The sequence below is a fragment of the Ranitomeya imitator genome, chromosome 4 (genome assembly GCF_032444005.1).
Source record: "Ranitomeya imitator isolate aRanImi1 chromosome 4, aRanImi1.pri, whole genome shotgun sequence".
Taxonomy (NCBI): domain Eukaryota; kingdom Metazoa; phylum Chordata; class Amphibia; order Anura; family Dendrobatidae; genus Ranitomeya; species Ranitomeya imitator.
In genome coordinates, this window is record NC_091285.1 from 94,204,903 (window position 1) to 94,218,464 (window position 13,562).

General features: G+C 43.5%; 1 protein-coding gene across 1 annotated transcript in view; it reads left to right on the forward strand.

Annotated features, from left to right (window-relative positions):
• DOCK2 (dedicator of cytokinesis 2) overlaps positions 1-13,562 on the forward strand; it is a 1,209,209-nt gene that overhangs the window by 91,381 nt on the left and 1,104,266 nt on the right. The window lies entirely within an intron of this gene.

Sequence of the window (13,562 nt, forward strand, 5' to 3'; positions counted from 1 at the left end):
ACAATGCAGAGTGCAGGTAGCTACCGCCGTATATAGGAATAGAGTGGTAGATGAGAGGGGTATAAAAAGACTTAGAGAGTCATTTGATAGTCTAAGACTAGCGGTGGACACCATGTCTGAGAGGCCGTCTCATTCAACACAGCGGCTTCCCTCCAGCCCCTGTCTCACATTTGGCCGTCTGAGGTCACCACCCCGTGCCTATCATATGATTCTCTTAGTCTTTTTATACCCCTCTCATCTACCACTCTATTCCTATATACGGCAGTAGCTACCTGCACTCCGCATTGTCTGCGTCCTAACATAGGAATTGTCGCTACACACTAGTTGCCACAGCACGTGACTGATGAAAGTCCGTTTGGACTGAAACGTTTCCACTGCTACCTCTAGTACTATTATTAAATCTACAAAAATAAAACACTTAAGTTGAGTGCGAGACTTTTTCATATTTTACTAGATGGTTTGGGTACCTAGTCTCTGCACCAGACTATAGCAGTGCACACGGTGTTTATTTCCAGAATTGTTTAAAGGCATAGTAATCTTAGTGTATGCAAACTTTTGACTTTTCAGTAATTAATAAAAATGCCTTAAAATATTCTCTCTCTCTCATTATTCTGACATTTCGCAAATATTATTAATTATGGTAATCCTAATTGACCTAAAATGGGAAAGGTTTATTCTGATTTCATGTCAGATATTGAGAAAAGCATGCATATGTGTCTTTTTATATAGTGTATGTAAACTTCTGGTTTCAACTGTAATTCATGCGCATTTTACTCTTTCAAACATCGGTGAACCCAAGTATTTCTCAGATAGAACATGTAGCCTTTGTTGTCTATGTGGCTGTTCACATGTCTGTTTACAGAGTTATCTGCAAAAAGTCATAGTGAAATGTTCTTTTTTGACCTGAGTCAAGGACCAACATTACCTACACAAAGCTGTGGTTCCTTGATTATCACAGACAGCACATGTATGGTAACAGTGTGGAGACCTGTGTGTTGCCCATGAGTAAGAGGAGAAGCGTTGCAACTTATTTATTTATTCTGAAACACACTGACCAGATACTAATAAAACTCAGATCCAAAATACTGCAGTTTGAACTGTGATTTTCACAGTATGAACTGACAGTCTGAAAGTCAATTCTGAATGTCTGATTCTCAATCAAGTCTTCTCCAAACCCCAATTCAATGGGACTGCGAGAAGCTAAGAGCATAGGAACACAAAATGTAAAACTTGTTCAATTTACATTGAAGAAACAGACAACCTCTAAATTGTGATACAGTGGGTACGGAAAGTATTCATACCCATTTACATTTTTCACTCTTTGTTTCCTTGCAGCCATTTGGTAAATTCAAAAACTTCTTTTTTTCACATTAATGTACACTCTGCAAAGCATCTTGACTTAAAAAAACAGAAATGTTAAATTTTTTGCAAATTTAATAAAAAAGAAAAACTGAAATATTACATGATCATAAGTATTCAGACCCTTTGCTTAGACACTCATATTTCAGTCACATGCTGTCCATTTCTTTGTGATCCTCCTTGAGATGGTTCTACTCCTTCATTGGAGGCCAGCTGTATTTAATTAAACTGATAGGACTTGATTTGGAAAGGTACACACCTGTCTATAGGACGTCACAGCTCACAGTGCAAGTTAGACCAAACGAGAATCATAAGCACAGAAAAAAACTCCCAAAAAAAGGCTTGATTATCAGACAAAAGATGGATATAAAATTACCTTTATTAAATATACATTGGCAAACAGTAATACAAATTAAGAAAAAATGTGTGCACGCGTCTGAACAAGTGCTTCAGCAGAAATATACACGAGTTAAAAACTAGGAATAAAATTTAAAAAAAAATTAAAAAAATAATAAAAAACCGGATCAGAGGAAAAAAGGTATAATTTGTGTCTATACTAAAGCCCCCCCAAAATATATTTATGCGCAAGGAGAATTATATGAATGCATACACTCAGAAACGAGAATCATGAGGACAAAGGAACTGACCAAGGAGCTCAGAGACAGAATTGTGGCAATGCACAGATATGGCAAAGGTTACAAAAAAATTTCTGCAGTACTCAAGGTTCCTAAGATCACAGTGGCCTCCATAATCCTTAAATGGAAAAAGTTTTGGTCCACCAGAAGTCTTCTTACACCTGGCCATCCAGCCAAACTGAGCAATCATGGGAGAGGAGCCTTGGTGAGAGAGGTAAAGAAGAACCCAAAGATCCCTGTGGCTGAGTTCCAGAGATGCAGTAGGGAGATGGGAGAAAGTTCCACACTGCAGCCTTCCACTAGTCAGACCCTTATGGCAGAGTGACCCGATGAAAGCCTCTCCTCAGTGCAAGACATATGAAAGCCCTCATAGTTTTCTAAAAAACAAACGAATGACTCCCAGACTATGAAAAATAAGGTTCTCTGGTCTGACGAAATGAAGAAAGACCTTTTGGTGATAATTCTAAGTGGTATGTGTGCAGAAAACCAGGCACTGCTCATCATCTGCCTAATACAATCCCAACAGTGAAACATGGTGGTGGCAGCATCGTGTTATGGGGGTGTTTTTCAGCTGCAAAGACAGGATGACTGGTTGTTATTGAAGGAAACATGAATGCGGCTAAGTACAGAGATATCCTGGATGAAAACCTCTTTCAGAGTGCTCTGGAGCTCAGACTTGGCTAAAGGTTTACCTTCCAACAAGACAATGACCCTAAGCACACAGCTAAAATAACAATAGAGTGGTTTCAGAACAACTCTGGGACCACTCTTGACTAGCCCAGCCAGAGCCCTGACCTAAATCCAATTGAGCATCTCTCAAGAGACTTGAAAATGGCTGTCCACCAACTTTCACCATCCAACCTGATGGAACTGGAGAGGATCTGCAAGAAAGAATGGCTGAGAATCCCTAAATCCAGGTTTGAAAAACTTGTTGCATCATTCCCAAGAAGACTCAAGGCTGTACTAGCTCAAAAGGGTGCTTCTACTCAATGCTGATCATAGGGTCTGAATACTTACGACCATGTAATATTTCAGTTTTTCTTGTTTAATAAATTTGCAAAAAATACTCAATTTCTTTCAACTTTTTTGAATTTATCACATAGCTGCAAGGAAACAGAATGAAAAATTTAAAGGAATATGAAAACTTTCCGTACCTACTGTATGTTGTGACTACAGATCTAATTATTGATTTTGTGTGTGTGTATATATATATATATATATATATATATATATATATATATATATATACAGTACATATATATATACACATACATACCCCAGCAGAAATTTTGCTTTTACGGCCTTTTTAAGAATATGAATGTATGAATGATAACACCCTGGATAAAACTTACCCTGGATAAAATTGGCCCTGGATAAAACTGAACTTTTCAGTGATATGGAACATTTTTTCAGAAGACAGCGCCTGAGGGAATATTTCAATCATACAGAAGATTCAGAACCCACCTGGACTGAAGGAAAAGGGATCCTAACAACAAAGAGGTCAGACTGGACACCTCCGTTTGGACGCAACCCTCATTTGGATAAATGTATAGACTCCTTCAGACATTTGATAAAATCCACCATCATAGATACTAACAGGAGCATCCAACATCAGTGCCCAGGAGAGAAAGGCCATACAGTCTCTGAAAACCAACAAACAAATCATCATCAAACCTGCTGACTAGGGAGGTGCAATAGTCATGATGAACACTGTTATGATCCGGTGACTTTGGAGCTGCATGAGAACTTTCACTGGAGATGGTGGCCACTGTACTGACCGCAATCCTGAACTTAACACCACAACTTGAAGTAGCCGTGGAGTGTACCTAACACACCTAGACACCTCGTCACAGCCGGAGGACTAATTATCCCTAAAGATGGAAAGAGGAATACTATTTTGCCTCAGATAAAATCCCCCAAGGATAGACAGCCCCCCACAAATATTGGCGGTGAGTTGGAGAGGAAAAAACACACACAGGCAGGAAACAGAATTTAGCACAGGAGGCCACACTAGCTAAATAGGACAGAATAGGACAGAGTTCTGTGCGGTCAGTAAAAAACCCTTCACAAACATCCACTGCAGAAATAACAAAAATTACCTACATCTAACTAATAGATGTAAGAGCGTAAATCTGCAACTCCAGTGAATCCTACAATCATAGCAGGAATAAAACTGAAACCAGCACACAGCAGTGTGCCACAGATACAAAGAACCAAACACTTATCTTTGCAGAATTTGGCAGCAGGCAGGAGAAGCCAGAAAGTGATCCAACACTTCACAAGGAACATTGACAACTGGCAAGGGCTAATGAATCCTGCACACTTAAATATCCCAGTCCGAACAGCAATTAGCAGATACACCTGGCCAAGACTGCGACTCAGAGACAAATGCATTCCCAACACAGGGGTCGGAGGATCAACAGAGGGAACAACGGGCTCCACATATTTCCGCAACAAAGATCTTTTGAAGACATTATGGATAGCAAAAGAGGCCGGAAGCGCCAGTCGAAAAGACACCGGATTAATAATCTCAGAAATCCTATAAGGACCAATAAACCGAGGCTTAAACTTAGGAGAAGAAACCTTCATAGGAACATGACGGGAAGACAACCAGACCAGATCCCCAACCTGAAGCCGGGAACCAACACACCGACGAAAGTTAGCAAAACGCTGAGCCTCCTCCTGAGACAACACCAAATTGTCCACCACATGAGCCCAAATCTGCTGCAACCTGTCAACCACAGAATTCACACCAGGACAGTCACAAGGCTCAACCTGCCCAGAAGAAAAACGAGGATGAAAACCAAAATTACAAAAGAAAGGCAAAACCAAAGTAGCCGAACTAGCCCGATTATTAAGGGCAAACTCGGCCAATGGCAAAAAAGCCACCCAATCATCCTGATCAGCAGACACAAAGCATCTCAAATAAGTTTCCAAAGTCTGATTAGTTCGCTCAGTCTGGCCGTTTGTCTGAGGATGAAATGCAGAGGAAAAAGACAAATCAATGCCCAGCCTGGCACAAAAGACCCGCCAAAACCTAGAAACAAACTGGGAACCTCTGTCGGACACAATATTCTCCGGAATACCATGCAAACGAACCACATGCTGAAAAAACAACGGAACAAAATCTGAAGAGGAAGGCAATTTAGGCAAGGGCACCAAATGAACCATCTTAGAGAACCGGTCACAAACAACCCAGATAACAGACATCTTCTGGGAGACAGGAAGATCAGAAATAAAATCCATCGAAATATGCGTCCAGGGCCTTTCAGGAATAGGCAATGGCAAAAGCAACCCACTAGCCCGCGCACAAGTCCCACAGGACTGCACAAAAGAACGCACATCACGTGACAATGAAGGCCACCAAAAGGACCTACCAACCAAATCTCTGGTACCAAAAATGCCAGGATGACCAGCCAACACAGAACAGTGAACCTCAGAAATCACTCTACTAGTCCACCTGTCAGGAACAAACAGTTTCCCCACAGGACAGCGGTCAGGTTTATCAGCTTGAAATTCCTGAAGAACCCGTCGTAAATCAGGGGAAATGGCAGAAAGGACCACCCCTTCTTTCAGAATACCGACCGGCTCCAAGACCTCAGGAGAATCAGGCAAAAAACTCCTAGAGAGGGCATCAGCCTTAATATTCTTAGAACCCGGAAGGTACGAGACCACGAAATCAAAACGGGAAAAAAACAAGGACCATCGAGCCTGTCTAGGATTCAGCCGTCTAGCAGACTCGAGGTAAATCAAATTCTTATGATCGGTCAAGACCACAATACGGTGCTTAGCTCCTTCAAGCCAATGTCGCCACTCCTCAAACGCCCACTTCATAGCCAACAACTCCCATTGCCGACATCATAATTGCGTTCAGCAGACGAAAATTTACGGGAAAAGAAGGCACACGGTTTCATTAAGGAACCAACAGGATCCCTCTGAGACAAAACGGGACCTGCCCCAATCGCAGAAGCGTCAACCTCAACCTGAAACGAAAGAGAAACATCCGGTTGGCGCAACACAGGAGCAGAAGTAAATCGACGTTTAAGCTCCTGAAAGGCAGAGACAGCCGCAGAGGACCAATTAGCCACATCAGCACCTTTCTTCGTCAAATATGTCAAGGGTTTAACCACGCTAGAAAAATTAGCAATGAAACGGCGATAAAAATTTGCAAAACCCAAAAATTTCTGAAGGCTCTTCACGGATGTGGGCTGAATCCAATCATGAATGGCCTGAACCTTAACTGGATCCATCTCTATAGACGAGAGAGAAAAAATGAAGTCCAAAAAAGAGACTTTCTGCACCCCAAAGAGACACTTAGACCCCTTCACAAACAGGGCATTGTCACGAAGGATCTGAAATACCATCCTGACCTGTTGCACATGAGACTCCCAGTCATCGGAAAAAATCAAAATATCGTCCAAATATACAATCAAGAATTTATCAAGATAAGTCCGAAAAATATCATGCATAAGGGACTGAAAAGCAGATGGAGCATTAGAGAGTCCGAATGGCATCACAAGGTATTCAAAATGGCCTTCGGGCGTGTTAAACGCAGTTTTCCATTCATCACCTTGCTTAATACGAACAAGATTATATGCCCCTCGAAGGTCAATCTTAGTAAACCAACTAGCTCCCTTAATCCTAGCAAACAAATCGGAAAGCAAAGGTAAAGGGTATTGAAACTTGACCGTGATTTTATTCAAGAGTCGATAATCTATACAGGGTCTCAAGGAACCATCTTTTTTAGCAACAAAAAAGAACCCTGCTCCCAACGGTGAAGAAGATGGTCGAATATGCCCTTTCTCCAAAGACTCTTTAATATAACTCCGCATGGCGGTATGTTCAGGCACAGATAGGTTGAAAAGTCGACCCTTAGGAAACTTACAGCCTGGAATCAAGTCAATAGCACAATCACAATCCCTGTGCGGTAAAAGAAAACTGGACTAGGGCTCATCGAATACATCCTGAAAATGAGACAAAAACTCTGGAATCTCAGAAGGTGAAGAAGAGGAGATTGACATCAAAGGAACATCATTATGAACCCTGTTATGTTTGCTAATGACAGGTGTTATGAAGGCAATCCAGAAACACAGTGTGCTTAGCGATCAGAGCGCACACAGTGATCTGACAAATACCCAAAAATACAAGAACGAGCTCTGAGACGTGGAAACTCTGTAGACTGCACACCTGATCCTATCCTAAACACAACTAAAAGCAGCTGTGGATTGCGCCTAACAACTACCTAGGCAACTCGGCACAGCCTAAGAAACTAGCTAGCCTGAAGATAGAAAAATAGGCCTGACTTGCCCCAGAGAAATTCCCCAAAGGAAAAGGCAGCCCCCCACATATAATGACTGTGAGTAAGATGAAAAGACAAAACGTAGGGATGAAATAGATTCAGCAAAGTGGGGCCCGATATTCTAGGACAGAGCGAGGACAGTAAAGCGAACTTTGCAGTCTACAAAAAACCCTAAAGCAAAACCACGCAAAGGGGGCAAAAAAAACCCACCGTGCCGAACTAACGGCACGGCGGTACACCCTTTGCGTCTCAGAGCTTCCAGCAAAACAAAAGACAAGCTGGACAGAAAAAAAGCAACAAAAAAGCAAAAGGCACTTAGCTATACAGAGCAGCAGGTCACAGGAACAATCAGGAGAAGCTCAGATCCAACACTGAAACATTGACAAGGAGCAAGGATAGCAGCATCAGGCGGAGTTAAGTAATGAAGCAGTTAACGAGCTCACCAGAACACCTGAGGGAGGGAGCTCAGAAGCTGCAGTACCACTTGTGACCACAGGAGTGAATTCAGCCACAGAATTCACAACAGTACCCCCCCCTTGAGGAAGGGTCACCGAACCCTCACCAGAGCCCCCAGGCCGACCAAGATGAGCCGCATGAAAGGCATGAACAAGATCGGAAGCATGAACATCAGAGGCAAAAACCCAGGAATTATCTTCCTGAGCATAACCCTTCCATTTAACCAGATACTGGAGTTTCCGTCTAGAAACACGAGAATCCAAAATCTTCTCCACAATATACTCCAATTCCCCCTCCACCAAAACCGGGGCAGGAGGCTCAACAGATGGAACCATAGGTGCCACGTATCTCCGCAACAACGACCTATGGAATACATTATGTATGGAAAAGGAGTCTGGGAGGGTCAAACGAAAAGACACGGGATTGAGAACCTCAGAAATCCTATACGGACCAATAAAACGAGGTTTAAATTTAGGAGAGGAAACCTTCATAGGAATATGACGAGAAGATAACCAAACCAGATCCCCAACACGAAGTCGGGGACCCACACGGCGTCTGCGATTAGTGAAAAGTTGAGCTTTCTCCTGGGACAAGATCAAATTGTCCACTACCTGAGTCCAGATCTGCTGCAACCTATCCACCACAGAATCCACACCAGGACAGTCCGAAGACTCAACCTGTCCTGAAGAGAAACGAGGATGGAACCCAGAATTGCAAAAAAATGGAGAAACCAAAGTAGCCGAGCTGGCCCGATTATTAAGGGCGAACTCAGCCAACGGCAAAAAGGACACCCAATCATCCTGGTCTGCAGAAACAAAACATCTCAGATATGTTTCCAAGGTCTGATTGGTTCGTTCGGTCTGGCCATTAGTCTGAGGATGGAAAGCCGAGGAAAAGGATAGGTCAATGCCCATCCTACCACAAAAGGCTCGCCAAAACCTTGAAACAAACTGGGAACCTCTGTCAGAAACAATATTCTCAGGAATGCCATGCAACCGAACCACATGCTGAAAGAACAAAGGTACCAAATCAGAGGAGGAAGGCAATTTAGCCAAGGGCACCAGATGGACCATTTTAGAAAAGCGATCACAGACCACCCAAATGACTGACATCTTTTGAGAAACGGGAAGGTCAGAAATGAAATCCATCGAAATATGTGTCCAAGGCCTCTTTGGGACCGGCAAGGGCAAAAGCAACCCACTGGCACGAGAACAGCAGGGCTTAGCCCTAGCACAAATCCCACAGGACTGCACAAAAGTACGTACATCCCGTGACAGAGATGGCCACCAGAAGGATCTAGCCACTAACTCTCTGGTACCAAAGATTCCAGGATGACCAGCCAACACCGAACAATGAAGTTCAGAGATAAGTTTATTAGTCCACCTATCAGGGACGAACAGTTTCTCTGCTGGACAACGATCAGGTTTATTCGCCTGAAATTTTTGCAGCACCCGCCGCAAATCAGGGGAGATGGCAGACACAATGACTCCTTCCTTGAGGATACCCGCTGGCTCAGATAAACCCGGAGAGTCGGGCACAAAACTCCTAGACAGAGCATCCGCCTTCACATTTTTAGAGCCCAGAAGGTACGAAATCACAAAGTCGAAGCGGGCAAAAAATAACGACCAACGGGCCTGTCTAGGATTCAAGCGCTTGGCAGACTCGAGATAAGTCAAGTTCTTATGATCAGTCAATACCACCACGCGATGCTTAGCTCCTTCAAGCCAATGACGCCACTCCTCGAATGCCCACTTCATGGCCAGCAACTCTCGATTGCCCACATCATAATTACGCTCAGCGGGCGAAAACTTCCTGGAAAAGAAAGCACATGGTTTCATCACTGAGCAATCAGAACCTCTCTGTGACAAAACCGCCCCTGCTCCAATCTCAGAAGCATCAACCTCGACCTGGAACGGAAGAGAAACATCTGGCTGACACAACACAGGGGCAGAACAAAAACGACGCTTCAACTCCTGAAAAGCTTCCACAGCAGCAGAAGACCAATTAACCAAATCAGCACCCTTCTTGGTCAAATTGGTCAATGGTTTGGCAATGCTAGAAAAATTACAGATGAAGCGACGATAAAAATTAGCAAAGCCCAGGAACTTTTGCAGACTTTTCAGAGATGTCGGCTGAATCCAATCCTGGATGGCTTGGACCTTAACTGGATCCATCTCGATAGTAGAAGGGGTAAAGATGAACCCCAAAAATGAAACTTTCTGCACACCGAAGAGACACTTTGATCCCTTCACAAACAAAGAGTTAGCACGCAGGACCTGAAAAACCATTCTGACCTGCTTCACATGAGACTCCCAATCATCTGAGAAAATCAAAATGTCATCCAAGTAAACAATCAGGAATTTATCCAGATACTCACGGAAGATGTCATGCATAAAAGACTGAAACACAGATGGAGCATTGGCAAGTCCGAACGGCATCACTAGATACTCAAAATGACCCTCGGGCGTATTGAATGCAGTTTTCCATTCATCTCCTTGCCTGATTCTCACCAGATTATACGCACCACGAAGATCTATCTTAGTGAACCAACTAGCCCCCTTAATCCGAGCAAACAAGTCAGATAACAATGGCAAGGGATACTGAAATTTAACAGTGATCTTATTAACAAGGCGGTAATCAATACACGGTCTCAGCGAACCATCCTTCTTGGCTACAAAGAAGAACCCTGCTCCCAGTGGTGATGACGATGGGCGAATATGTCCCTTCTCCAGGGATTCCTTCACATAACTGCGCATAGCGGCGTGTTCGGGCACGGATAAATTAAATAATCGACCTTTAGGGAATTTACTACCAGGAATCAAATTGATAGCACAATCACAATCCCTATGCGGAGGTAGAGCATCGGACTTGGGCTCTTCAAATACATCCTGATAATCAGACAAGAACTCTGGGACCTCAGAAGGGGTGGATGACGAAATCGACAAAAATGGAACATCACCATGTACCCCCTGACAACCCCAGCTGGATACCGACATGGAATTCCAATCCAATACTGGATTATGGGTTTGTAGCCATGGCAACCCCAACACGACCACATCATGCAGATTATGCAACACCAGAAAGCGAATAACTTCCTGATGTGCAGGAGCCATGCACATAGTCAGCTGGGCCCAGTATTGAGGTTTATTCTTGGCCAAAGGTGTAGCATCAATTCCTCTCAATGGAATAGGACACCGCAAAGGCTCCAAGAAAAACCCACAACGTTTAGCATAATCCAAATCCATCAGATTCAGGGCAGCGCCCGAATCCACAAACGCCATGACAGAAAACGACGACAAAGAGCATATCAAGGTAATGGACAGAAGGAATATGGACTGTACAGTACCAATGACGGCAGACCTAGCGGACCGCTTAGTGCGCTTAGGACAATCAGAAATAGCATGAGTGGAATCACCACAGTAGAAACACAGACCATTCAGACGTCTGTATTCCTGCCGTTCAACTCTAGTCATAGTCCTATCGCACTGCATAGGCTCAGGTTTAACCTCAGGCAGTACCGCCAAATGGTGCACAGATTTACGCTCGCGCAAGCGTCGACCGATCTGAATGGCCAAAGACAAAGACTCATTCAAACCAGCAGGCATAGGAAATCCCACCATGACATCCTTAAGAGCCTCAGAGAGACCCTTTCTGAACAAAGCTGCCAGCGCAGATTCATTCCACTGAGTGAGTACTGACCATTTCCTAAATTTCTGACAATATACTTCTATATCATCCTGACCCTGGCACAAAGCCAGCAAATTTTTCTCAGCCTGATCCACTGAATTAGGCTCATCGTACAGCAATCCGAGCGCCAGGAAAAATGCATCGACACTACTCAATGCAGGGTCTCCTGGCGCAAGAGAAAATGCCCAGTCTTGAGGGTCGCCGCGCAAAAAAGAGATAATAATCAAAACCTGTTGAATAGGATTACCAGAAGAATGAGGTTTCAAGGCCAGAAATAGCTTACAATTATTTTTGAAACTTAGAAACTTAGTTCTATCTCCAAAAAACAAATCAGGAATAGGAATTCTTGGTTCTAACATAGATTTCTGATCAATAGTATCTTGAATTTTTTGTACATTTATAACGAGATTATCCATTGAAGAACACAGACCCTGAAAATCCATGTCCACACCTGTGTCCAGAATCACCCAAATGTCTAGGGGAAAAAAAAAAAGTGAACACAGAGCAGAAAAAAAAAAAAAAAAAAAATGATGTCAGAACTTTTTCTTTCCCTCTATTGAGAATCATTAGTTTGGCTCCTTGTACTGTTATGTTTGCTAATGACAGGTGTTATGAAGGCAATCCAGAAACACAGTGTGCTTAGCGATCAGAGCGCACACAGTGATCTGACAAATACCCAAAAATACAAGAACGAGCTCTGAGACGTGGAAACTCTGTAGACTGCACACCTGATCCTATCCTAAACACAACTAAAAGCGGCTGTGGATTGCGCCTAACAACTACCTAGGCAACTCGGCACAGCCTAAGAAACTAGCTAGCCTGAAGATAGAAAAATAGGCCTGACTTGCCCCAGAGAAATTCCCCAAAGGAAAAGGCAGCCCCCCACATATAATGACTGTGAGTAAGATGAAAAGACAAAACGTAGGGATGAAATAGATTCAGCAAAGTGGGGCCCGATATTCTAGGACAGAGCGAGGACAGTAAAGCGAACTTTGCAGTCTACAAAAAACCCTAAAGCAAAACCACGCAAAGGGGGCAAAAAAAACCCACCGTGCCGAACTAACGGCACGGCGGTACACCCTTTGCGTCTCAGAGCTTCCAGCAAAACAAAAGACAAGCTGGACAGAAAAAAGCAACAAAAAAGCAAAAGGCACTTAGCTATACAGAGCAGCAGGTCACAGGAACAATCAGGAGAAGCTCAGATCCAACATTGAAACATTGACAAGGAGCAAGGATAGCAGCATCAGGCGGAGTTAAGTAATGAAGCAGTTAACGAGCTCACCAGAACACCTGAGGGCGGGAGCTCAGAAGCTGCAGTACCACTTGTGACCACAGGAGTGAATTTAGCCACAGAATTCACAACAGAACCCCCTGACAACCCCAACTAGTCACAGACATGGATTTCCAGTCCAACACAGGATTATGTACCTGCAACCACGGAAAACCCAGCACGACAACATCATGCAAGTTATGCAACACCAGAAATCGACAATCTTCCTGATGGGCTGGCGCCATGCGCATGGTTACCTGTGTCCAAAACTGGGGCTTATTTTTAGCCAAGGGTGTAGCATCAATGCTCCTTAAAGGAATAGGGTTCTGCAAAGGCTGCAAGGGAAAACCACAACTCTTGGCAAATTCAAAATCCATTCCATTCAAGGCGGCGCATGAATCCACAAACGCCATGACAGAAAATGATGACAATGAGCAGATCAAGGACACAGATAATAAAAATTTAGGTTGTACAGTACTGATGGTAATTGAACTGGCGATCCTCTTAGTCCGCTTAGGGCAGACAGAAATGACATGAGAAGCATCGCCACAATAATAACACAACCTATTTTGACATCTGAAACCTTGTTGTTCCGTTCTAGACAGATAGCTATCACATTGCATAGGCTCAGGAATTTGCTCTGAAGATAACGCCACAGCGCGCACAGTTCTGCGCTCCCGCAGGCGTCGGTCAATCTGAATGGCCAGAGACATAGATTCACTCAGACCAGAAGGCATGGGAAACCCCACCATAACATCTTTAACGGATTTAGAAAGACCCCTTCTGAAAATTGCCGCTAAAGCGTCATTATTCCATTTAGTCAACACCGACCATTTTCTGAATTTCTGACAATACA